The following is a 27,157-nucleotide window of genomic DNA, read 5'->3' on the forward strand; positions in this document are numbered from 1 at the left end:
GCCCTTTCACACTGGGGCGGTTTGCAGGCGTTATTGCGCTAAAAATAAAGCCCGCAAACCGACCTGAAACTGCCGCTACTGTTTCTTCAGTGTGAAAGCCTGAGGGCTTTCACACTGAAGCGGTGAGCTGGCAAAAAAACTCCTGCAAACCGCATCTTTGGAGCGGTGAAGGAGCGGTGTATTCACCGCTCCTACCCATTGAAATCAATGGGGCAGCACGGCTATACCGCGGTAAAGGCCGCACTATGCGAGATATTTTAACCCTTTTTCGGCCGCCAGCGGCCGAATACTGCCGCAAAAGATACGGTAAAGCAGCGCTAAAAATAGTGCTGTTTTACCGACGACGCCCCCACCGCCCCAGTGTGAAAGGGGCCTAAAGGAGGTTTTTCACCTTAATGCATAGAATGCATTAAGGTGAAAAACGCCGAGGGTTTACAACCCCTTTAAGTTGAGGTGGAACGATGGCCATACACACGTCAATGATTATTTTCTGATAAATCTCTTCTGATCAGAATAATCGATCTCTAGCAGACAGCCATTTCGATCAACATGTGACACACGGGGAAAATGACTTTGATTGATAGTTAAGATATGATTGGAACTTATGATTGTAAATTATGAATTGAAATTGCTGTTTCCACCATGTAACCTCATAATCTGATTGTTCAAGAAATACGGCTCTATTCATGAACAAAATATCTCAGTGCTGCCAATTGAAGCGAAACAATTTTCCACCCTGGCCTATCAACTCAATCTGAATGAATCCGATCGAAATCGAGTCTAAATTGATCTGATGGGACCTTAAGAACAAAAGATAGAAAACGGCCATACACCAACAGCTTAGACAGTGTACATAATACAAGAAGCTGCCTCAGCCCATGTTCCACCTGATAGCTATGCCACTGACGCATTTTGCCCTGCCCACCTGGGCTTAGCTGTGTAGAGACTATGACTAAGCCATGGTGGGCGGGGAAAAAGAGGTCAGAGGGCATGGCTATTGGGAGGGGCTGAGGCTGCTTCTCATATTATGTACACTGAGAGCGGTTTGTGTGTAGGAAGGGCATATTTATGGCAGCACCCCGTCTGATGGATTCATCAGAGCAGTGATATAGGCACTTGTAGTGGCACTACATGAAGTACATGGAAGGGAAGTTATGGCTATTTGATTTTTTTTTTTGCTGATTTGATCATTTTGATCGAATCGCAGAACGAGTGGATAAAAAAATTGAAGCATGAACAGCTGAATATTCTGATAAACTGAGCCTGTAATTAGCAGGTCATGTGATGCTCCAGTTCTGGGCGACGTAACTCAAACCTGACATTGTGACTCACAGAAACCCTGCACTGTGGATGCCAACATCAGCAACGTATTTACTTTACATTAAGACTCGCATGACATTACGAGTGGCCTGTGTGCAGAAAAAAAATTAAAAAAAAAAAAAAATGTATTCATGCTTTAAAGAAGCACTAAATTGACACTTATTGCTGTCATCTCTGCTGTAGGTTGCAGCCCCGGGCAGAACCTTATTGATCCCAACACTTCAGTCCAGGGCTGGAACTTAGTGACTCTTAACACCTCCACTTATCCAGGCTTAGGCTGCACATAAGGACGACGTGTTTTAAAAAATGTCCTTTAAAAAGGAACCAGTTGGGACAGAAACACAGCAGCTTGTTTTTAAAAAAGTGACAGAACTAACTTGCTAAGTAACTTGAACAAGCATTTAGTCAATGGAAGTGCCTGTCAGTATACTTGTATGGGGTCAGTGACTCATTGTGTGCTGAAGGACAAGGATGACAGGCACAGAGTAGGAACTTCAGGGCTTGTTCACATCAGCGGCCGTGTAATACTGCGGTCCCCTGGTGTGCGCTGTAAAGGGAGAAGTACTGCTGCATTGTAAATTATTCATCACAGTGTTTACTTTATTTATGTTCCAAAGTGGAAATTCATTCACCTTTATTCGCTGCAGTGGGTTGTGATACGGTGTACTGCGTCGCGACACCCTGCACTAAATAAAAAAGGACAGCATGTCCTACCTTTTTTTTTTTTTTTTAGCTGCGCAGTGGTGTGAACTGAATGGGATGGAAGGCAAATTGCCTTGTCTATGCGTTGGGATTGCTCTGGGCAAGGCTGCTCAGCACAGTACATATGGTAGGAAACGGCCATAAAAAGCCAGCTGGCCACTGCTATATGTCTAAAGCCCTTTTCACATGGGGCGGAATCTGCTTTTCTCAGCAGGGGATATGTCGGCTGATCCCCTGCAGAGCTGAGCAGAGCAGGTGGATGACAGGTCCGTGTTTGCTCAGTTTCTGAAGAACGGACATGGACAAAGGATGCTCTGCTGTATGGGTGGTCAGGTGTAAACAGACCAGCTGTCCATTTACATCCGATTTGTCTAAACTACATATGTCAAACACAAGGCCCGCAAGCCGAATATGGCCCATCAGGTTTTATGTGGTTCTCGCACCCAGTTTTGCCAGTGGAGCTCCATTCCACAACCTCCAGCTCTCACCTTTTGCTCTCGCTGTCACTAAACACAAGGCTTGGGGGTTGCACACTGTGCATGGTGCACCCCTAAACTCTGCATGCAGCACACCCCTGAAGTCTGCACTCAGTACGTAACGCACTCCCTAAACCCTGCACTCTGTACGTAACGCACTCCTAAACCCTGTATTCTGTATATAGGGCACCCCTGGAACTACAATCTGTACATAGCGCACCCCTGAACCCTACACTTTATACGTAATGTACTCCTGAACTCTGCACTCAGTGTGTAGCGTAATCCTGAATGCTGCACTCTGTACGTAATGCAGTCCTGAACTCGTCACTCTGTACATAGCATAATCCTGAACTCGTCACTCTGTACATAGCATAATTCTGAACTCGTCACTCTGTACATAGCGTAATCATGAATTTTGCGCACTGTACTTAGCGCAATCCTGAACTCTGTCCTCTGAAGGTAATGCACTCCTGAAGGCAGCACTCTGTATGTAGCGTAACCCTGAACTCGGCACTCTGTACATAGTATAATCCTGAACTCGGCACTCTGTACATAGCATAATCCTGAATTCTGCGCACTGTACGTAGCGTAATCCTAAACTCTGCACTGTGTGTGTAGTATAATCCTGAACTCTGTATGCAATGCACTCCTGAACCCTGCACTCTGTACGTAGAGCATATCAGATATAACCGGCCCTTTAAGGGTAACCATACTGCTAATGCCGCCTGCAATGAAATTGAGTTAGACATCCCTGGCCTAGACGGAGGGGAACAGATCCCCTTCAGTTTCTTTTTAGTGGACCAAATCGTATTGGAGGACACAAGTCAGTTTATACCCACCGCTCTGATCAGGTCCAACTGAAAAACTGACAGGTGGACTTGATTGGATCGCCCATGTGAAAGGGGCCTAACCTGACAGGTTCCAGAAACTGCGGCAGAACCACCAAATGCCAAGTATAAGGGAAAAAAAGGCGCATAAATAAAACCGCACAATGATTCAGTTGAAAATGATTCACATTTCAGATTCCAATATACTTTAAAAATAATTTGGTGGTGCACTCACCTTATGGCTTCCTCAGTATCCCTTTGTAGGTTTAGGCACCAGTAGTCACATAATCCACACAAAAACTGTTCCAACAGTCAGACCCAAAATATACAACAGCTGAACGAGCCACACAAGGTTTTCTTGGCCTGCGAAGGAATAAAAGAAATGCATAGAATGAAATTATAATTCTACATTATAATTCCACAACTTGAGAGAATTTACAGAAATGAATGATCACTACATTGGGAAGTGAGAAGATAGAAAAACCTCGCCACACAAAGCTGCACAGTGTAAATGCAATCACAGGGAGTGAAACCTGCGTTCTATATTAGTTTATAACCAAAAAGTGTGTGGGCTATGGCTCACTGCAGAAAGCCAGACAGGATGTGATGTCATGGTTTCCAAAGTGAGGGGCAAAGTGAATAAAAACATGACATCATAGTTAGTACAGGAAACTCATGTGTTAGAACCCATCCATCTTAATGGGACAGTAAAATGCTACAAAAGTTATTTAACCATGAAGCAACATTATAGCAGTGTATAGCACTTCCCTTCCCGTATACACTACTGTGCAAAAGTTTTAGGCAGGTGTGAAAAAAATGCTGCAAATGAGGAATGTTTTCAGAAAACACAATGGAAAGTAAATGAACAGAAGAGAAATCCAAATGAAATCAATGTTTGGTGTGACCACCCTTTGCCTTTTTCTAGGTACACTTGCACACAGTTTTTGAAGGCACTTGGTAGGTTGTTTCAAACATCTTGGAGAACTAACCACAGCTTTTCTGTGGATGTAGGCTGCCTCAAATCCTTCTCTCTTCATGTAATCCCAAACTAACTCCATGATGTTGAGATCAGGGCTCCGTGGGGGACAACCCATCACTTCCAGGATTTCTTGTTCCTCTTTACACTGAAGATAGTTTATATATATATATATATATATATATATTCTTTTATTTAAGAAATATGGGATAATACAAATCAAAAAAACATATAAGAGAAATTTGAAGATGGTTCTTAATGACATTGGCTGTATTTCACATTTTGACTCAGTCCAGAGCACCTGCTGCCATTTTTCTGCACCCCAGTTCCTATATCCCGTGCATAGTTGAATAGCTTAGTCTTGTTTCCACATCGGAGGTTTGACTTTTCGGACACAATTCGTCCATGAAGACCACTTCTGCCCAGACTCCTCTGGACATTAGATGGGTGCACTTGGGTTCCACTGGTTTCCGTCAGTTCTGTGCTAAAGGCACTGTTGGACATCTTCCGACCTTGAAGGGAAATAAGCATGATATGTCTTATCTGCTGCATTAAGTTTCCTGAGCCGAACACTGCATCTACGGTCCTCAATGTTGCCCGTTTCTTTGTGTTTCTTCAAAAGACCTTAAACAGCACATCTTGAAACCCCAGTCTGCTTTTAAATCTTTGCCTGGGAGAGGCTTTGCTGATGTAGTATAACTACCTTGTGTCTTGTTGATGTGCTTAGTCTTGCTATGATGTATGACCCGTGACATGAAACGGTCTTCCACAACCTGACCCAAGTAGCAGAGTTTGGCTGTTCCTCACCTAGTTTTAAGTTCTACTACACAGCAGTTTCTGTTTCAGTTAATGAGTGCGTTTCAACCTATATATGAAATTAATGATCATTAGCAGCTGCTTGGTATACTGTAATTACCACACACCTCTGACTGTAATCCTACAAAATACCTGACTTTGTGCAAGTGTGCAAGTATAAGAATCGGTGGTGGTTTCAAGCCAAAGGGTAGTCACACCAAATATTCATTTGATTTTGATCTTTCCTCTGTTCGCTCTCTTCGCTTTTTTTGTATTGATTAAAATATACATTTTTGAAAGAATTCATAATTTACACATGCCTAAAACTTTTTGCACAGTACTGTAAATATGGAAGCTGCCACTGTTTACTTGTTTCTGAAGGTACAACCTCCAGGGCTGTGACCTTTCTCCTACTAAGTCAAGTCCGAGTCAAGAAGTAGCAGAACACAAGCACAAATCAGGGATTGGACAGACGTATCCTTTGTGGTCTCATTATTTTAAACAGGCCAGGGATTGAAAGTTCTTAGGAGGCCATACACGTAATGGTCTGAGTGAACAATTCTTCACAGAATCATTTAATATGATCGAATCTATGAATGAGCGCAAACACGCATACTGTCATCAAATTGATTTTGAACAAAACTGATCAATTTATTTGAAATCATACAGATTAGTCTGAATGGAAAAACATTGTAGAAAAGTGGATAATTCCATATGATTGTTAACTGTACAGCATGTCGAACAATCTTTCCAATCGTATTTCCTAACGCACAGCAAGGCCTCGCTCACATGGGGGTACTTGGGGCTGCCTGCTTGGGGATGCATGGACAACTATAAATACCCATGCGAGCAAACATGAGCCCTGCACGGATGTAGGTTTAATCACACCAGTGTCAACGAGGCCCATCGATATGATTGTATACAAACTTGTCCTATGTATGACCACCATTAGGTTTCACCAGGGATTAAAAAAAAAAAAAAAAAAAAAGTATTCTGGCGTATGCAGTCAGATATTATTCTACTCTATTCTAGAGTAGGTAAAGGCCACTTGCAAAGTACTTTATGCCTCAGCAGTTCTGTATTCAGTAGCATATTCTTATGAATGTTGGCTTAGAACCATTACAATCGGATATCTTATAGAACTATCTATAGACCACAGAATTAGCAGCAAATACAACTGTTAATGCAAAAAAGTCCATTCATGGAGAAATCGTACAGTCTAGCAATGAGTGATCACACCCTTGAACCCGTTTCCATTTACACATACACATCCACTATTCAGTTTATGTCATCCATCACCCCATCACAGACTATGAAGTGTTGATCGTTTGTGTCAGGTCTATTCCAATCACCCAGCCCACCATCCTATTATCCAATCTACAAATGGTTATATCACACTACCAGTTCACAGTACAATGGTTTGCAATTAATTCATGGGGAAAATATCCAAAAGTGAGATCTCTCCTTGAGATAATCCCTGAATTTATGTAGGGCAGTAGTGGTTAATTTTCTTGATATTGGGGCACCTGACATAACAAAAGGGCCGTTCAAAAATTCAGAGACAGCAGACACAATATGATATAGTCAAATACTATGGGCATGATACAAGAGATGGTTAGAGACTGTGGACAGAATACAAGAGATGGTCAGAGACTGCGGACAGAATACAGGAGATGGTCAGAGACTGCGGACAGAATACAGGAGATGGTCAGAGACTGGACAGAATACAGGAGATGGTCAGAGACTGCGGACAGAATACAGGAGATGGTCAGAGACTGCGGACAGAATACAGGAGATGGTCAGAGACTGCGGACAGAATACAGGAGATGGTCAGAGACTGCGGACAGAATACAGGAGATGGTCAGAGACTGCGGACAGAATACAGGAGATGGTCAGAGACTGCGGACAGAATACAGGAGATGGTCAGAGACTGCGGACAGAATACAGGAGATGGTCAGAGACTGCGGACAGAATACAGGAGATGGTCAGAGACTGCGGACAGAATACAGGAGATGGTCAGAGACTGCGGACAGAATACAGGAGATGGTCAGAGACTGCGGACAGAATACAGGAGATGGTCAGAGACTGCGGACAGAATACAGGAGATGGTCAGAGACTGCGGACAGAATACAGGAGATGGTCAGAGACTGCGGACAGAATACAGGAGATGGTCAGAGACTGCGGACAGAATACAGGAGATGGTCAGAGACTGCGGACAGAATACAGGAGATGGTCAGAGACTGCGGACAGAATACAGGAGATGGTCAGAGACTGCGGACAGAATACAGGAGATGGTCAGAGACTGCGGACAGAATACAGGAGATGGTCAGAGACTGCGGACAGAATACAGGAGATGGTCAGAGACTGCGGACAGAATACAGGAGATGGTCAGAGACTGCGGACAGAATACAGGAGATGGTCAGAGACTGCGGACAGAATACAGGAGATGGTCAGAGACTGCGGACAGAATACAGGAGATGGTCAGAGACTGCGGACAGAATACAGGAGATGGTCAGAGACTGCGGACAGAATACAGGAGATGGTCAGAGACTGCGGACAGAATACAGGAGATGGTCAGAGACTGCGGACAGAATACAGGAGATGGTCAGAGACTGCGGACAGAATACAGGAGATGGTCAGAGACTGCGGACAGAATACAGGAGATGGTCAGAGACTGCGGACAGAATACAGGAGATGGTCAGAGACTGCGGACAGAATACAGGAGATGGTCAGAGACTGCGGACAGAATACAGGAGATGGTCAGAGACTGCGGACAGAATACAGGAGATGGTCAGAGACTGCGGACAGAATACAGGAGATGGTCAGAGACTGCGGACAGAATACAGGAGATGGTCAGAGACTGCGGACAGAATACAGGAGATGGTCAGAGACTGCAGACAGAATACAGGAGATGGTCAGAGACTGCGGACAGAATACAGGAGATGGTCAGAGACTGCGGACAGAATACAGGAGATGGTCAGAGACTGCGGACAGAATACAGGAGATGGTCAGAGACTGCGGACAGAATGAAGGAGATAGGCAGAGATTGTGGACATAATACAGGAGATGGTCAGAGACTGTGGACACTGCTGGAGACTGGGGACATGGTTCAGTAAACAGTCATGGCCTGAATATATATTACAAACGGCTGCTAGAAATCACTAGAGGGCAATAGAAAAAAAACAGATTAGTGTCTGCAGGGGCCCCGAAAGCCACACAAAAAGTGTCAAAGGGTCGCGGGTTGGACACCAAGGATATAGGGGGTAGGGATGTTTTCCATTGTTTCTCCAAAACATAATGCAAGGGGTAAATCCAATTAAAGGGAACCTAAGAGGAATAATATGGGGGCTGCCATTGCTGACTTGCTTTTAAAGATTAAAGTTCCAGGGCTGTCACCCTTTTCCTGACGTTTACCTCTAGGAGAACGTGAGACTTCACCAAATGCAGATCAGCAACAGCAGTGCCCATAGCATCCTACCTTACTGGCAAGCTTTTGGGTGAATGGAAGAAACCCAAGCTACAGCAGGAAACAAATATAATTTTTAAGTTTTTTTTTTTTTTTTTTTTAAAAGCCCGTACATATGAACAGTTTTATGCAAATACAGCAGTCTAAAGTTTGGGAATTTACCAGTCATACAAATGCTGTATGTTAAATACAATTTATTGGCTCTCATGCAGCGTGTTTCCAGCTTGAAGTAAGCTCGTCTTTCAAACCTCCTGCTCGACAGTGACAGGTGTAGCCTCGAGATTTAAACTAGGCGTCAATCTGCCTGGCAAGTCTCCATCAACCTTTGCATGACATCATTTTATGGTGCATGACATCATCTTTCAAGGCTCCACCTCAGCAGCCTGCGGATACAATGAAAAAAAGCTGGCACAGCATGCAATCCTCACAATGGCTATAAAATGTGGGCAGAAAAAAGGCGAGCCAAATGCCAGAGTAAGGGCAACGCAACCCCAAATTAACCGCAACAGTATGAGTACCAACGTGTCACCCAACGCTTAATATATGGTATTATCCGGACCGTTAATGAGCATGTTTGCTGTGCAGACATTCCAGATGCCCCAAGCACATCTACTATAATAAATGCTTTCCATCCTCGTGAACATTAGACCGCCCGTAATCACTGACACCCAAACACACCTAGACATATGCTACAGCCCTACCTATGTAATCCTAATTAGGTTCCTTCTTTAAAACTCTCAGGGGAGCAATTTATTTCATGAAAAGCAGGTTGCTTTTTTCTTAGCAACGCTGAAATGTACAAGAATCGATTATATGGAATGTTAGCGACACATCTGTGTACAAGCGTACATACGCACTCACACACCGCACACGCTGTATATCATACGCACTCACACACGCTGTATATCATACGCACTCACACACGCTGTATATCATACGCACGTTACACACATGGTGAATAAACACAAGCACTTCTCTGCAGTCACTACTTATCCTGCAGCAGATCCTCTTCCACAAACACACACAAGCGTGTCAAACACTCAGCCGCAATCCCTTTCCAGCGCAAACATGCAATCACCTGCTGTCTGTAGCACCCATTTCACAGATCCGTCCTCTCCCTGGCCAGAGATGTACAGTCTGGTGAATGAGAGCAGCAAGCCGAGCCGTGGGCTGCCTAGTAATACTACCATACTCGTCCACTGAATACTAAGTGGGATTACATCCCCCCTCCCACACACACACACACAGCTCCTATCACCATAGACAATGCATGAACTGTCCATGACTTCGACATGTTACATCTGTGTCTGCTGCAGGCCATGCAGAAGGTACAGACTTGTTCTGCACAGTGATGTCATGACAAAGACTTGTTAAATGGATTTAAGGATCAGTCGTGCTAAAGGCACATAGCGATCTAACGATAGTAAACATGCTACATGGGTTGAAGGAAACCTGTGCTGTCATGCCGCTCCGACAGTCGCAATGTTTTGGAGCCCCAAGTCCTGCAAGTGACGTGAAGTCCTGATCTGCATGCTTGCCCCGGGGCAGTGATTGTGAAAGTTGTGAAGCCACTGAAGTCATTGGCATGACAGTCAGGAAGAGTGTCTATTATGGAGATACTAACAGCAGCAGCCTACATATTTCATTACAGGTTTCCATGGATGGATTTAAAGGGGAACTTTACCCATAACAACAAGAGGGTTCTTTACTATAAGATCAGCAAGGATGTGGAATTCCCTTCCACAGGCGGTGGTCTCAGCGGGGAGCATCGATAGTTTCAAGAAACTATTAGTTAAGCACCTGAACGACTGCAACACACAGGGATATACAATGTAATACTGACATATAATCACACAAACAGGTTGGACTTGATGGACTTGTGTCTTTTTTCAACCTCACCTACTATGTAACATGATAAAAAATAATGTTCTTTAGCAAGGAACATACATTTCACATTAATAATTATGCTACCAAAATGAGTGTGTGCTGTAAATTGCCTCCAGCATTGTTCCTTCTTGCTGGAGGCTGCCATTTTGATTAAGCCCGGAGCCCCTGAGAAGCAATAAATCTTTAGGCCATCAGCAGATCGGCCTCCACAAATTCGGAACCCTGTCAAAAAATAAAAAGCAACTGAGCATGTGAAGAGTAGGGCGAGACAGTATTACTGGGTTTTATACACTGTAGGTGCTTATTTTTAATGTTTTACATACCTATACCTGCAAAAGGGGCCAGCCTGAAGTGATCTAGCAGGACTTTAAGGCTGCTTTCACACTGAAAGCGCCGGCCGTTAGTGATAAAGTGCCAGTTGTTTTATCAGCGCTTTACCGCTGTTTAAGCGGCGCTCTTGCGTCGCTTTTCAGCCACTAGTGCGGCGCTTTTAGCCCCAAAGGAGGAGTTAAAAACTCCCGTTTTGTGGCGCTTTTCAAGCGCTGCACATTCATTGCAATGGGCAGGGGCGTTTTGGAAGCGCTGTATACACCACTCCCAAACTGCCCCAAAGATGCTGCTTGCAGGACTTTTTCTAACTAAAGGGAGGCAGTTTTCAGGTGCTATTTGTAGCGCTAAAACGCCTGAAAACTGCCTCAGTGTGAAAGGGGTCAAAGTGTTACTAAACCCGCAACAGTAAAATCAGTCTGTATATGCAGTAAAGCATGCTTGTTATACTCACTGCGGAACCTAAGGGGTTAATCCTATGAATTGTGTAAAAAGGCTGTTTGATTCTGTATGCACAGATCTTCCTCCTCTTCCTCTACTGACTCCAGAGCATGTCCGGATAAGACAGAGCCTTTGGAGTCAGGCTGCACATGCTCAGTTCGGTGTGTATTGCTAAAGAGGTTTTTTTTTTTTTCTTGGGAGGGTGCATGTGATCAGCACTGTCCAGACAGAGGGTCAGGGGTCCTGGATCCTAACAGGACAGCTCAGTGCAGTGTGAAAACTCCTCCTACAAGCTTTACCAGGAACTGATAGAAGTCACAAGGCCGCTTTATACTGCTGTAGAGAAAAGCTATTTAGCAGTTTATATTTAATAAAATAATTGCATTTCCATGTTCTGTGTACTGTGGGAGATCAGATATGGTGAATGCAAGGTTTAGGCACACTTATATATATATATTATATATATATTATATACACACACACACACACACACATATATATATATACATACATACTTTTTTTCCCTTTTTTTTTAAATTATCACATTTCCTCTGTTCTCAGTTGCATAAGAGCTGAGGGGAGGAGAAACAACAGTACACTAAGCTTCCCAGTGAAAGGCTGCGCAGGGGGTGCATGTCAGGACAAGTCTAATCACTGGAGGAGAGCACAGTGAGTTCCCAGTATAGCTAGAGGACTGACCAAACTGTGCTCTCCTACTTAATGTGGTCAGTTTTTAATTGGAAAGCAGAGGGACTGGCAGGAACGCCAGGGATTTCACACAAAGAACATGAGGTTCTCTCATACAAGTGCATGGTACAGCAGGCACATCCCAGGAATATGAAATGTTGGGGTAACAAACATTGTAATTTTCTGACTAAAGTTCCACTTTAAAGCAAAATTAAACTCAGTTTACGCTTCCCAACCAGCCGTCGCAGTTATAGTGCGGCAGGTTGGCTCCCCTGTGCCGTATAAATATACGTCGGCTCGCGGAGTCAAGATATCAGGTGGGCGCCCGCTGCACAGCGGGGGTGCAGATGCTCGTGGTCGACGGTCACGATGACCGCCAGCCACAAGCAATCGCGAGCACCACAGACAGAACATGGAAGTGTGTGTATAAACACACAAATCCGTATTTTGTTCTGAGAGGAGTGCCAGATCGTGTGTTCCTATTAGCTAGGAACCACAATCCGTCATTTCCTCTAGTCAGTCCCCTCCCCCTTCAGTTAGAATCACCTCCCAGGGAACACAGTTAACCCCTAGATCGCCCCCTAGTGTTAAACCCTTCACTGCCAGTGACATTTTTACAGTAATCACTGCATTTTTATAGCACTGATCGCTGTATAAATGACAATGGTCCCAAAAATGTGTCAAAAGTGTCCGATGTGTCCGCCAAAATGTCGCAGTCACGATAAAAATCGCAGATCGCCGCCATTACTAGTAAAAAAAAAAAATAAGAAGAAGAAAAATGCTATAAAACTATCCCCTATTTTGTAGACACTATAACTTTTGCGTAAACCAATCAAACGCTCACTGCGATTTTTACCAAAAAATATGTAGAAGAATTCATATCGGCCTAAACGAAGAAAAAAACAGCTTTTTAAAAAAAAAAGAAAAAATGGGGATACTTATTATAGCAAAAAGTACAAAATATGGTGTTTTTTTTTTCAAAATTGTCGCTCTTCTTTTGTTTATAGAGCAAAAAATAAAAACCGCAGAGACTATCAAATACCACCAAAAGAAAGCTCTATATGTGGGGAAAAAAAGGACATCAATTTTGTTTGGGAGCCACGTCGCACGACCGCGCAATTGCCAGTTAAAGCGACGCAGCGCCGAATCACAAAAAGTGCTCTGGTCAGGAAGGGGGTAAAGCCTTTCGGGGCTGAAGTGGTTAAAAGTTTTTTGTAAACAGGCCTCCTGCAGGTTTATGCCGGAATGTTCTCTCCACCGCTGCACTGTCAGTACTTGGACACTTCCACCTTCTCTTGGTTTTCCTTCCAGGTTCGCTCTTTTCGGCTGCTCATGTGCAGAAGAGTCTCTTCATTACAGCACAGAGCAGGGTGCCATAAACGTACTCTGAGCTGCGCATGCGCGGCTCAGTGTAAATTAACGTAAAAAAGTAGGGACAATAGGGTCTCTTCTGTCCCAGAAAACTCTGTCAGCATTTTTCTACATTTTTAATACGACTTTAGTGCTAGAATGGTATAAATCTAGTGACAGGGACGTTCTGACAGGTTGAGAAAGGCCTGTCAAACTAATGCTTCTTTTGCTGGTTTGAGGCCATCTGTCAGTTTAAAGGGAATTTTAATTGAATGAGGCTTCGGTATGTTTTAAAGTTTAATACGGTTACAGTTTCTTCATCTATTATTGATTTAGTGAATAAAACCAAAGTTATAGTCCTAACCCTTCTTTTCTTTTATCTAAAAAAAATAGTCTAGCCCAAAAACAGCACATTGCAATATATTATCGTATATACATCGTTCAGCCATAACCGTAAGACGTAACTTTATGACCACTGACCGGTTAATTGAATAACATTGATGATCCTGTTACAAAGGTATCTGAAAGTGGGTGGGATATATTAGGCAGCAAGTAAACATGTTGCCCCTAAAGTTGATGTGTTGAAAGCAGAAAAAGGTGGGCATCAGTTTGTGGTGTATGGGGCTGTGTAGCCACAGACTGATCAGGGTGTCCATAGAGAAAAGCACCTACAAAGGGTACGTGAGCATCAAAACTGGACCACATAGCAATGAAGAAGGTCTGGTCTAATGAATTGTCTTCTTTTACATCATGTGGATTGGCCAGGTGTGTCATCTACTAGGGGAAGAGATGGAACCAGAATGCGCTATGGGAAGAAATCAAGCTAGCAGAGACAGTGTGATGTTTTGGGCAATGTTCTGCTGGGAAACCTTTGGTCCTGCCATTCATAAAGATGTTACTTGACACATGCCACCTACCTAAACATTGTTGCTGACCAAGTACACCCCTTCATGGAAGCGGTATTCCCTGATGGCAGTAGCCTCTTTCAGTAGGATAATGTGGCCTGCTACATTGCAAAAATGGTTCAAGAATGGTTTGAGGAACACAACAATGCGATTGAGGTGTTGACTTGGCCTCAGAAATTCTCCAGATCTCAATCCAATGGAGCATCTGCAAGCTGTGCTGGAATAACAAGTCCAATCCATGGAGGTTCCACCTCGCAACTTGAAGGATCTGCTACTGACAGCTTGTTGGCAGATACCACAGGATACCATCAAAGGTGTAGTGGCATCAATGCAACAATTGGGTCAGGGCTATTTTTGGCAGCAAAAGGGGGACCTTCTCAATATTAGGTAGGTGGTCAAAGTTTTGGCTGATCGGTGTAGATCAGTCCATTTAAAATGACTAATGCACTAGCATTCAGCCACAGGATAGTGCTTTCTGTGCATCGCTTCCCTGAATTTCGACTCAAGGAGCACATACACATTGAGACTACATGTACCATGAAACAATGAACCACATGCAGGCATGCCAATTCGTTTTAAAAAATGTGCCAGACATGCAGATGCTGCCTTGGGAACCAATGTCAATCCCCACCTCGGAGGAGGTGCAGAGGCCTATCTTCAGTTCATTTTCCCCACCAGCTGCCTATGCGTGTCGGCCCAGGCAGCTTTTTTCTAATGAGGCTGTAGTCCGAGCACGAGAATAGGCACCTCCATAGGACCCTGTTAGGGAAAGGAGACAGAGATACCCCACAACAGGAAGGAAAGGGCAATGATAATGTGACCACAACGACTAGAATTAAAGGAACGCTTTAGATGACTCCTCTGCTGTAGAAAATGGATTTTAATATCAGTTTATTATTTCACAAGGCAGAACAACCTATCACCAAAATCAATTGTGTGGACAACGCAAAAATTGTTAAAATGAATATTTTCTGAATAATGTGCTCTCCTTGTAGAAGTAGTATAGAATTTTTTTATAGAGCAGGTAAGGGCACCTCTATGGAACCACTCTGGTTCCTTACCAAGTTACCCTACAGAATTTAACATTAGTTTCAAAGCAGGACTTCCATACAGATGTATTTTGTTGTTGTTTTTGGTGGCGTAGGACATCATTTTATTCCCCTGTCCTTAACTGCTTTCTTTGGCCCCAGCAAGGAGATGCACTTCAACTTCCACTGTTGCTGTAAGCTAAACATCCCGGTTTCTCCCCCCCCCCCCCTCTACAATGTGCTCTTCATATATTCCCATTGAGGACCCAATAGGAAGCGGGTGTGGTGCCAACGGCTGCTTAGTGGATTCTCCATATGACCAATGTTCATTCTGCAGCCAAGCTCTGGTTGTAGCATTTGGACACAACTGAGAACGATCTCATTACATGGGGACAAACATCCGCACACAACTGTTAGCAGTCAAACCATTATCTCACTTTATCTAAAATGAAAAAGAAGAGATCTTGATGGAACTTGACATGCCTATACAAAAGGTTCAGTTCTATGTCAGTGCAAAGTCATTTCATGACTGAAATAGACCCATCTTATGAGAAACTGAAGTAATAACAGCAAGGGAACCTGGTAAAATAAAATGATTCACCAGCAAAAAAAGTAACCAATCTGACATGAGCTTCATTTCTACAGCAAACTAAAAAAAAACAAAAAAAAAACAGCTGGATCCTGAATGGTTGCAGTGGACAATTGTTTCCATAATTCTCTCCGTTATACATCACATTTAGGGTTGTCCCGATACCGATACTAGTATCAGTGCTGACACCGAGTATTTGCATGAGTACTTTTACTCATGCAAATTGGACACTGAGGAACGATCGTGCAGCGGCGGGGAAGTTTAAATCACGATCTCCCTGTGTGGTTTTCAATAAAGCAGCTGAAAGCCGCGGAGAGGAGGAGAAGCACACAGGGAGATCAGTGATTATAACTTCCCCTACCGCCGCATCAATTACTCCCGAGTTTCCCCTGTATCCTTCTCCGGCTTCCCTCCTCTGTTGCGCCTCCCCCCCCCCCCCTCTGGTCCCCTTCTGTGCGCTCCTCCAGTCCCCCGCCCCCCCCAACCTCTTCTGCCCAAAATTACAACCCCCGTCCCCGATCCTTCAGGATGGAGAGCGGAAGAAAGAGCCGGTAAATATGTAATTTACCGGCTCCTTCCTTTTTTGAATGGACAGTCAGTGATCACTGACTGTCCATTCATAACTGAGCCACGTTTACGATGCCACGTTTACGATGCTTCAGTTTATGAATGGAGAGGAGCCGTTGTCTCCTCTTCATTCATCTTCAGTGCAGCTGAGGCTGCTGAGAAAGGGACTGGGGAATCTCCATCCTCAGTCCCTTTCCATGTTTAAGAAGGGAGATGTCAGGGGTCTGTTTAGACCCCTGACATCTCACCAAAGCCCCCCTACCCTAAAATTAAAAAAAAATAAAAAAAAAAAAGGAAACATTGTAATAAATTCTAAAGTAAAATTGTAAAAATAAAGTAAAAGTAAAAATGTTTTTACACATGTATATACACACACGTGTGTGTGTGTATATATATATATATATATATATATATATATATATATATATATATATATATACACACACACACATATATATATATTATACACATACACACACAATATATATATATATATATATATATATATATATATATATATATATATATATATATATATATATATATATATATATATATATATATATATATATATATATATATATATACACATATATATATTAAAAATAAATTGTAAAAAAATAAAATAAAAAGCTACTGACTGTGCTGCATATTAGTGCCACCATCACAGGACATTAAAAATAAAGTATTGGTAATCGATATCGGCGAGTACTTGAAAAAAATTATCGATACCTGTACTCGGTCTTAAAAAAGTGGTATTGGGACAACCCTAATTATATTGGCAGCGAAAATGACATCCTACTCCTGTGGGTACATACACCAGCCTGTGAACAGTTATATATTCATATTTTGCTCCACAGAAAGTTGCAATTCCCCTGATGTCCTTGGGTTGAATTTCACATCATCCATATATCTTCCAGGGAATCTGGCAGCTAGATCTTTACTTCTGAATTCTGCAAACTGCCCAGCTTGAAGGCTTTATGAAGGACTCTCCCTCCAGGTTGTAATAGTCGTATCTTACACCACAAATAATGCAACAGGAGGAGTGTGACAAATCTGCAGAACATATAACCTACTTGGCTATTGCAATTTGCTCAACCCTGACCAAAATCCAATAACTCAACCTTTACCATGACATGGTGTAGACAAGAAAAAAGTGAAGCGTTGGCTTCCCAGGAGACTTCTGAGAACCATTCGTTTTCACCAAAGCAGAGTTTGGCAGGTAAGCAGTAGGAGGTATTTACAACTGTCTTTAAAAGGAGCTGCTATATTTTAATTTGGAGATCGGTGCCAGGCTGTTCTGATTGGGAAAAAAGCTTCACTTCCTGGAAAGGTCCAAGCTTGCCTGCTCCCTCTCACATATTCCTACTGGCTCACCACTATGACGGATGGCTTCAATGGCCAAAGTCAATGAATGGGAGGCAGGAAGGGGCAGGCAAACTTTTGGCAAACACAGAAAAAGTAAGAGCAAAGGAGCCGATAGTGTAGTAGTTCAGTGAAGATTTAATAATAATAAAGTAATAAAAATTACTCAGAAATATGGAACGAATGGCACCATGACAGAAAGTCCCAATGGGATCCAGTGTCCCTTGTATGGGATCTCCCACCCTGGTCAGGGGCAGAGATCACACCTGTCCGGCATACTCTGCTGGGAAAAAGCGGCCCATAATCCACTATACTTGATGAGATGAAGCCCCGGAAATGATGTCGCAATGGGTTCAAGAACATGTTTCGGGGAAGCCCTTACACCTTCCTCAGTCCTGATACTGCCAGGAAAAATGGTGGAGCTTCTCCTGATCAGAACTGCTTGGCATTGAGTCACAACAGGCAGGACTGCAGGCATACTCCGACACCCCTAAGGTAGGATGAGGAAGGGGTTATTTCTGTTGTCAGCTTTTTATTGTTGTTTATTGCCCTGTCCTGGTGAACATTAACCAAAACAAGAAAAAAAAAACACAAGGATATCTAAAATAACAAAAGTGGAGGGGAAATCCTCCAATGGGCACACCTGTTCTGACGTAATTGTCAAAGGTGATATTTACCTTTACATTGGGGCGGTTGATACTTTCACTTCCTGTTGTGACTCCAAAATCTTGACAGAGGTCACAAGGTAGGATGGGGGGTCAAACTGCTGCAGGTATGAAGTGCAGCCACACAGAGGTTCCTTCACGTATCTGCAGCAGCCTTTTAAACCTTTTTGGCAGGTTAAAATTTCGATTCTACCAGGGAAAGCTGCAGAACTTGCTTGCCGTTCCTGCTGACTACAATTCCCCATTGGCTAGAGACACTGCTCATCAAATTTGAACGTGTAAGAGCACAAATTAGCAGCAAGCTCATACATTTACCCATGATGGGTGGTTTTGGAAGGCTGCTAGGTGTCTGCATTTCATACCCTTAGTATAGTTTCCCCTTAAAGAGGAGATCCAGCCCCCCCACAAAAAATATAATATAAAAAATATATAATAAAATAAGTCAGCAGCTACAAATACTGCAGCTGCTGACTTTTAATATATGGACATATACCTGTCCTGGGAGCCCATGATGTCGGCACCCCAGCCAACCTTTGGGTCGACTGTCAGGTTCAGCCGCCGCCATTCCTGGTAGGAGAATCCGGCAGTTCCCTACTGTGCATGCGCGAAGCACACTGCGCTTTCTAATTGGCCCGGCGGCAGAGAAAGGAGGAGGGGGCCAAACTTACAGGAAACCAGTCTGTGGCCCTGTCTCCCGGAAGTGGGGAATGATACCTGTTAAAAACAGGTACCCGTTCCCCCCCGAAAGGTGCCGGGGGATAAGCGGAAGTTCCAGTTTTGAGTGAAACTCCGCTTTAAGTGACAGTCTTTAATTATAAACAGACAACATGCAGACGTCTGAGCTTTACCACCTTCATTAAAGTGTTACTTAGCCCACAACAGTAAAATCAGTCTGCATAAGAAGTAAAGCATGCTTCCACTGTCCCCAATCCACCTCCTGATGCCTTGGGGGCACACTGCAAATGCTCAGTTTGGTGTGTATTGCTAGAGAGGTTGTTTTTTTCTTTTTTGGGTGGGGGGGTTGGGGTGCACGTGCTCAGCACAGGGCCAATCAGCACTGTTCAGACAGAGGGTCAGGGGTTCTGCAGCCTCATAGGACAGCCAGTGCAATATGAAAACTTCTCCTAGAAGCTTTAGCTAGTGCTTGGCTGGACACTGATAGAAATCACAAGACTGTTATATACTGCTGATGAGGAGGAAAGGCATTTAACAGTTTATATTTACTAAAATAATTGCATTTCCATGTTCTGTGTACTGTGGGAGACCAGATATAGTGAATGCAGGCTCCTGGGTTTAGTAACACTTTAAGCCTCAGCTCTTCAACCTTCTATTGCCATGTTTCTTTTGGCTGCTGCCGACTTCCTCACACAATAGGTCCTTGAAATGTACCTATAAATTGGACTTGAGATAAAAGATAACATTTGTAAGCCTTCTCAATAAAAGATGTGAGGGGTGCACTGGAAGAACTAACTTAATGGATCACTGAACTAAATAATAGACACACTTGACAGATTTGGCATAAAAAAAGACTTTCAGAATGCCGATACCCTTTCCCAGAGTGATAAAAGCATAGAAAATCAGCAGCTGATAAGGAGCAGATCAAGATGCCATCGCCCAGCAGAGATAGAGCTCGCTGTATAAACCCACGCACAGGCGGGCACAGAACATTCCCACACTATCAGCAAGGTAGGAGTACTGTGCCATGCACATTAGGGAAGCAGAAGGACATGCCAAGCATTGCAAGGCATCTTTCACTGCAACCCTTGGGCTAGCTTTACATATCATCACATACTGACAATCAATTAACTCTTTCACATTTTAATCTAACAGGTTAACACAAGTCAAGCAAGGGGCTGAGCAATAATATGAGCAATATTTAGAACTGACCCAGAAAAACGACAGCTGTAATCTGACCGATTGCTAAACGCAGAACAGGCACTCTTCAATCCTGGCGTACAAGATCCAAAATATTCTACAATACCAACAGGTCACCTTTGACTCCACAGTTGTCGCAGAGCTGCAAATGCAAACATTCCAAAGTCCACAGCGTTGTATATTGTGATTGTTCTACCTTGTGCTGTAACTCGGCAGACGAGGGAATAAAGGATCAAAAGGTCCACAAATAGCAGCCGGATTCTTCTTTTACTTTTCTGAAAACATGAAGTGTGAATAGTTTTCCCGGTAAACAATTCTGCTGGTACAGTTTTCTCTAATTGGCCTCATGCTTGCAATACTGCGATTAAGTGTTAAAGTTCATCTCAGCGGCCTGAAAAGATTTAAATGTACTCAGGCAGTCTATTCAAACCTATGCATTGTTTTCAATGTATCCTTGTTCCACACTTTAGATCGCCTATCTATTTTGGAATTTAAGTGTTCGTTTCTACAGTCAAGTGGGTCATTTTAAGATGGAACTTCTAACAGCAGGAATTCATTTACATGTCCTACATATATGTCCTTCCTTGGTCTTATAATTATGAGTACATCACATGTGTATAGCATAACTCCCTTCAACCTTGAAATCTCGGTAATGGTACTCGCCCTTGGGAGAAATTAGTACAGGTCTGCCTCCTCGATCGCCTTTCCTCAACCAATGCCGCGTACACACGAGCGGACTTTTCGACCGGACTGGTCCGATGGACCGAATCCGGCGGACAAACCAAACCGACAGTGTGTGGGCTTCATCGGACCTTCAGTGGACTGTTTCTGTCGAAAATCTGACGGACTTTAGATTTGGAACAAGTTTCAAATCTTTACGTTGGAACTCCGCCGGATCCAGTTCCTATCGAGAAGTCCGCTCGTCTGTATGCTAGTCCGACGGACGAAAAACGACGCTAGGGCAGCTATTGGCTACTGGCTATCAACTTCCTTATTTTAGTTTGGTTGTACATTGACATGTACGAGTCCGTCGGACTTTGGTGTGATCGTGTGTAGGCAAGTCCGTTCGTCCGAAAGTCCGTCGAAAAGACTGTCGGACCTTTGTTGCCGAAAAGTCCGCCCGTGTGTACAGGGCATAACTTGTCAATGTACACTTGAAGCATACCACCCAACATTCTGAGATGGGAATGTGGGACGCCTATTAGCAAACAAATGTAGGTGGACATGCCTCCTGCCACACCACTTAAAGGAGAATTAACCCAAAAAAAAGGTTACTGGTAATTAAATCCACAAGGGCTTTTTTTTACCACTACTATTCCTTTATACTGGCTTTTCAAGTGATACTAAAGGTTCCTTTTAAAAAAAAAATAACAAACATGTCATACTTACCTCCACTGTGCAGCTCGTTCTGCACAGAGTGCCCCCGAATCTGCTCTTCTGGGGTCCCTCGGCAGCTCTCTCGGCTCATCCCCGCATTAGATAACCCCTGGGAGAAACGCTCTCCCGGGGGGGTTACCTTGCGGGCGCACTCCTGGGTCCAGGACTTGACCGCGTCACTGGATTTGATCGACAGCAGCGGGAGCCAATGGCTGCGCTGCTATCAATCTATCCAATCAACAGCCGAGAACCCCCTAGCCAAGAGACAGCGTGTCCCTGTGGGACAAATTTGAGGGTTTAGGTAAGCAAAACGGGGGTGGGGGGCTGGGGGCCGGTCACTGCCAGGTGTTTTTTTTTCACCTTAATGCATAGGAAATAAAATTTATAAATGCAGCGATTTAGAATTTGGATGAAAGGTTTAGCACTGGGAAACACTTTTTGAAAAATAAAAAGTGCATTTTATATACAACTATATAGATCAGACCAAAATGAGGGACAAATGAGGGGGAATGAGGGACAAATGAGGGGGAATGAGGGACAAATGAGGGGGAATGAGGGACAAATGAGGGGGAATGAGGGACAAATGAGGGGGAATGAGGGACAATGCTACAAATCAGGGATAGTTGGGAGCTATGCTTGAATTACATCCAAAGGCTCCCATATGACAGCCAAATCAACAGAGGCCGCGTTGTCAATCCATAACGCAGTGGGCAGGACTAGGTGTGGCCCAGTATTGACTGACAAGCTAGATTTAACAATGACAATGCCAATAGCTAAGCCCCTGAAATATTTTCCCATCCTACTATAGTGCAAGCAGGCACAGCCAACATGAGTGGCAACCCTGCTTTGAATTCAAGAGCAGTGCAGCATTGTTGTCACACCATTACAGGAAGCAGAATGAGGTGGACTTCGCTGGCAGGACTGTCAGATATTTGTGGGACCATGGGGGGGGGGGGGGGGCACAGGGAAAACTGTAAGTTCAGATTTACTTATAATTAGAGATGAATGCCAGGCATGAGCTTGATGTCACCTCCCCACCTCATCCAATCAGAGAATACTTTGCATTCATTCAGAAAATTCAAAGAATTCTGTGAATGGCGTCTGTGCCGAGTGGCCAACCTCTTGTTCTTACTGCCCATCAGGCTGGCTGCTCATCACGGGGCCCAGAAGCAAGTTATAGGTTGGGGTGGTTGCCATTTGTTTGTACTGTTGGTGAATTGGTGAGGGGACGCACTGGATAGCTTCGCTGCCATTGTGCTTTGCTGGGTGTCCAGTGCGTCCCTGTACCTTTAAGGAGGGGTGGGCTGCTGTATCTCAGCCAATCAGGAGGGAGGGTCTCAGATGGCCAAGACAATCATGAACAGCGCTAGACAGAGATGGGGCTCAGGTAAGTATTAGGGGGGCTTTTTTTATCTTAATGGATATAATCCATTAAGATAAAAAAAAAAAAAACTTCTGACTTTACAATCCCTTTAACAAAAAAACTTTCAATATATATTTAGCAGAGCAAATAAGATTACAAGATTACATTTTATCTTAATTGGAACACACCATACTGAAAGGGAATAAATAGATTTACATAGTGTCCCAATTTCTGTAAAGCAAGTTTTTAAAGAAGAATGTAAGGTTGCTTTAAAAAAGAATGTCGTGTCTTTAATGCTAACAATAGTGTCAAACCTCAATGGGAAAGGCACTATATACACATCTTAGGATGAAAATAACTCTTAGGAGTGACCTTGCTCATTTTTTGAACAACAGCTCCAGACTAAAGATCAAACAGTAGCAGAGCTGTAATAATAATAACGCCATTCGTTTACAGAAACTGCTAAAGGTTCAATGAAGCAAATGGCAACCAGTGTGTTTACACAGACAATTGCCGGCCATACACTGGTAATTACCTTTCCAATTTTGTCACAGCAATTCATCACCATTAACTTCTTTGTAGAAGAAACATTTTTTTTTTCTATTCGGAATTCTTATAATAGGTGTAATAAAAGGCTAAAACATGTTCTCTTTCGTGCTCGCAAGAATTGGGGACTGGCTATCGCATGTGCACACGAGCATACTCGGGCGCGCATTCTGTGACAGATGTTTGCGCCAAACGGGCTATTTAATCTCGGCCAGTGCTCAGGATCAGTGCTTTCAGCCTTCCCAGCATCCTGTTTTCCTGTTATCCTGATTCCAGTTGCTGACCCAGCTTGTCTGACCACCCTGAACTCCGAATGCACCAGGCAAGGGGCTGGCTTTTCCTTGACCTCCGCTTCTGTCTGCTCCATTTTCTTCTATTGCACTGACTGGCTCCTGACCCTGCTTGTACCCAGACCATGCTATTGCCTGCTCCTCTGTACCTGATCCATCCTGCCAGTATATGAATGTCTGCCACGCATGCAGATATCCTGAAGTACTCTGCCTGGCCTTTGAGACCTAGCCAAGACCTGCAGCACATGCGCCAGGTTTCAAACACATGTGCAGACAGAGGTCCAGGACCTCCTTAAAGTGGTGTTCCGGCCGAAATTATACTTTTTAAATAAAAATACCCCTATAATACACAAGCTTAATGTATTCTAGTAAAGTTAGTCTGTAAACTAAGATCTGTTTTGTTAGTTTATAGCAGTAGTTTGTTATTTTATAAAATTACAGCAGGCCGTGGCCATCTTAAGCCAGACTATTTCTTCCTGGATCTCATCCTTGCAGATCTCGCACATGCTTAGTGCAGCACAAGCAGTGTAATAGGTTTCTGGTCAGGTTTTCATAGCAACGGCAGTTTCAGAGGAAGTGGCCGCCCCTTCCCAGAAGGCATTGCAAACAGGAAATGATGTGATGGGCCGCGGCCAGGGAGGAGGAAGTGAAAAATGAATACAGCAGATATACAGTAGGTGCTGAGAAAAAAAATTAAAAAATATCCAATTTGTTTACAGTGCACAGTTTAGTGAGGGATGCTGAAGAGTTGTAAAAGTGGATGGAACTCCACTTTAACTGCTCCGTCCATGAGCATGCACGCAGGAAAACCCACACATGCATAGGTGTGCGCAAGGTCTCCGACGGGTCCCGAAGCCCAGGCAAAGCCCTTCAGCATATCTAAACACTTGGAATCAAGCGCAACGTCATTCTCGCCTAGGTGAGAAAAGCAGAAGTGATGCCCTGTAGCACAAAAGTTAAAAAGATTTTCTAAAAAAAATACAATATTATCCAATTGTGGAAGAGGGAGGGGGCTGGAGCCAGGTGCAAACAATTTATTTTTGGTCTGGTTTAACTCTTGCCTACAGATGTCCTTGCGACCCTTCCAGCCTTAGGCCCCTTTCACACATGCGGACAGTATGTCCGTATTTCATCCATCCGTTTTCGGATGAAATACGGACATACATGCATCCCTATGGGATAGCGGGTGTCAGCGGATGTACATCCGCTAACACCCGATGTTGTCCGGCTCCGCTCTCGTCCGATTCTGCGGACGGAAGAAAATCCTATTTTTCTATCCGTCTGCAGAGCGGAGGAACACGGACAGACGGTCCGTGTTCCTCCGATCCCCCATAGGGGAGAGCGGAGATCTGACAGGGCGGTCCCTGCCAAGTGTGCGGGTCCCGCCCTGTCATCTGCCTGCTCAGCTGGGGAAAACGGAGCGATCCCCGCTGAGCAGCGGATAAACACGGGGCGGATCAACACGGATCCGTCCCGTGTGAAAGGGGCCTTACTGGGTATACATGAGGACATACAGATACCTCATCACATGAAGCCGTCAATTTTATATTCCTCCTGTACTATGCTCAGAAATCCTTCACTGGAAATCTTTTCTACCGCCTACAATGTCCTCCAGGGAATCCTCCCAACTACACTGTTCTACCTCAATGTAAAAACTGACTATGAGTAGGAACTGTCAGAAGCAATTTAGTAAGGCTTGATTGCCATGGACAGTAAAATACATCACACCTTCTTTGTCCTTAACCCACTACTCCCCCACTTTATTATCCTTCTCCCCCCTTTCTACCACCAATGGTTTTCCTTTCACCTGTTATAATACACATTATGGGTCGACCGATTATCGGCAGCCGATATCCACTTTTTTTGAAGTATCGGTCACAAACTTACCGATATTGCTCCAAGGGGGCTGTACCAGGGTGATGCCTGCATCTGCAGGTTCTTTAGAGTGGACGGTCGGCATTCCTGTAATAGCAACCAATAGGGCTAAACAACCAATGCAAGCAGGAGAGATCATCGTCCTTCAACACCCCCCCTGCTGCCTTCAGCCGCCCGGGTTCTCCTGTCCCCATGGGTGGCCCGAGCGACCAGCCGACACGTCTGCCGGCTGGCCAGAGACCCGAACAAGGCCGGATCGGCTTTTTTTCGGGTCTCAGATCTAGTAACCCGGAAGCAATGTCGTGCCATCACTTCCGCATTACTGGCATGCTAAAGGCGGCAGTTTTAAAAAATAGAAAGTATCCAAAAACGCTGATCTTGATGTTTTGAATACTTTCAAGTGCAGAGGAGGGGTTTGAAGTCTTATAGACCCCCGACCTCTCCATAAAGAGTACCTGTCACTGTTTACATTCCTTGTGACAGTAACAAAGGTGATAAAAAAAATAATTAAAAAAGGACAGTGTTAAGAAATAAATAAATAAAAGCTTTAAATCTACAGAATATTGGCACATGATATCGGCTATCGACCTGAAAGGCAGCCGAAAAATCGGTATCGGTCCTGAAAAAACAATAAAGCCCTAATACACATAAACCTTCTGAAGCAGTACCAATAAGTTCAATATGTATGCTGAACTGTGATGAAAGGTGCACAATTATTGTTTTGTACATTATGTATGACAACAAAGAAATACATGTTTGGTGTAAAAAGTAGCAGTTACCCAATTCTATTTAAATGGTTAGGGCAGATCATTTTTTACCTTAAAAAAGGAGAAGCACAGCTAAAGCTCATTTGGCTGTTCTTCTTTGGATCACAAGAGGGCAGTTCGATCTGCACTTCTGTTACCCGTTTAGAGCTGACAGCAGGCTGAAGCCCGCTGTCAGCTTACGTCACAGAGCCAGTCCCGGCTCGAGAAAGATAACGACAATGAAGTTGGGATCCACCCACATACCTGGACCTGCACCCGGCTCAGCGAGCCGCTGAAAAACTGGGCCGGCTGCTCCTGCCCCCTGCGCAACCCAGCGCTCCGGTGAGTGAAAAGTGATTGACATTCACCAAATCTCAGCTCAGGGAGCCCTGGGAACTGAGCGATTGGCAGTGTTTGATCTCTCAGTTCTCAGTGTTAGAGCCAGCGGGGGACAGATGCATTATATTACCACCCATGTAAGCACGATTTTGAAAAAAAAAAAAAAAAAATACATACTTCTCTTATAAAGCATTCCCTGCATTAAGGTAAAAAATGCCCCCCCCCCACCCCAATACTTGCCTGAGCCCCCTCTCCATCCACACTGCCTGTCTGTAGCAACACTGGTCTCTCTCTCTTTTCACTGGGAGATGCCAATCCTTTTGCGTGTGTCTAATGATGCACATGACCTGCTCAAGAGCAACCCCGTACCTGT

General features: G+C 44.0%; 1 protein-coding gene across 4 annotated transcripts in view; it reads right to left on the reverse strand.

Annotated features, from left to right (window-relative positions):
• The window catches only part of SIPA1L3 (signal induced proliferation associated 1 like 3), a 290,975-nt gene that overhangs the window by 205,174 nt on the left and 58,644 nt on the right, over positions 1 to 27,157 (reverse strand). For 3 of the 4 annotated variants that reach the window (XM_073598491.1, XM_073598488.1, XM_073598490.1), the window contains one exon: positions 3,561 to 3,688. The gene's annotated coding sequence lies outside the window, so the exon portion shown is untranslated. Of the gene's footprint in view, positions 1 to 3,560; positions 3,689 to 9,640; positions 9,779 to 27,157 lie in introns of those variants that run through there. The other variant, XM_073598489.1, reaches the window with a different exon arrangement.

This window comes from Aquarana catesbeiana, linkage group LG09 (genome assembly GCF_042186555.1).
Source record: "Aquarana catesbeiana isolate 2022-GZ linkage group LG09, ASM4218655v1, whole genome shotgun sequence".
Classification (NCBI taxonomy): domain Eukaryota; kingdom Metazoa; phylum Chordata; class Amphibia; order Anura; family Ranidae; genus Aquarana; species Aquarana catesbeiana.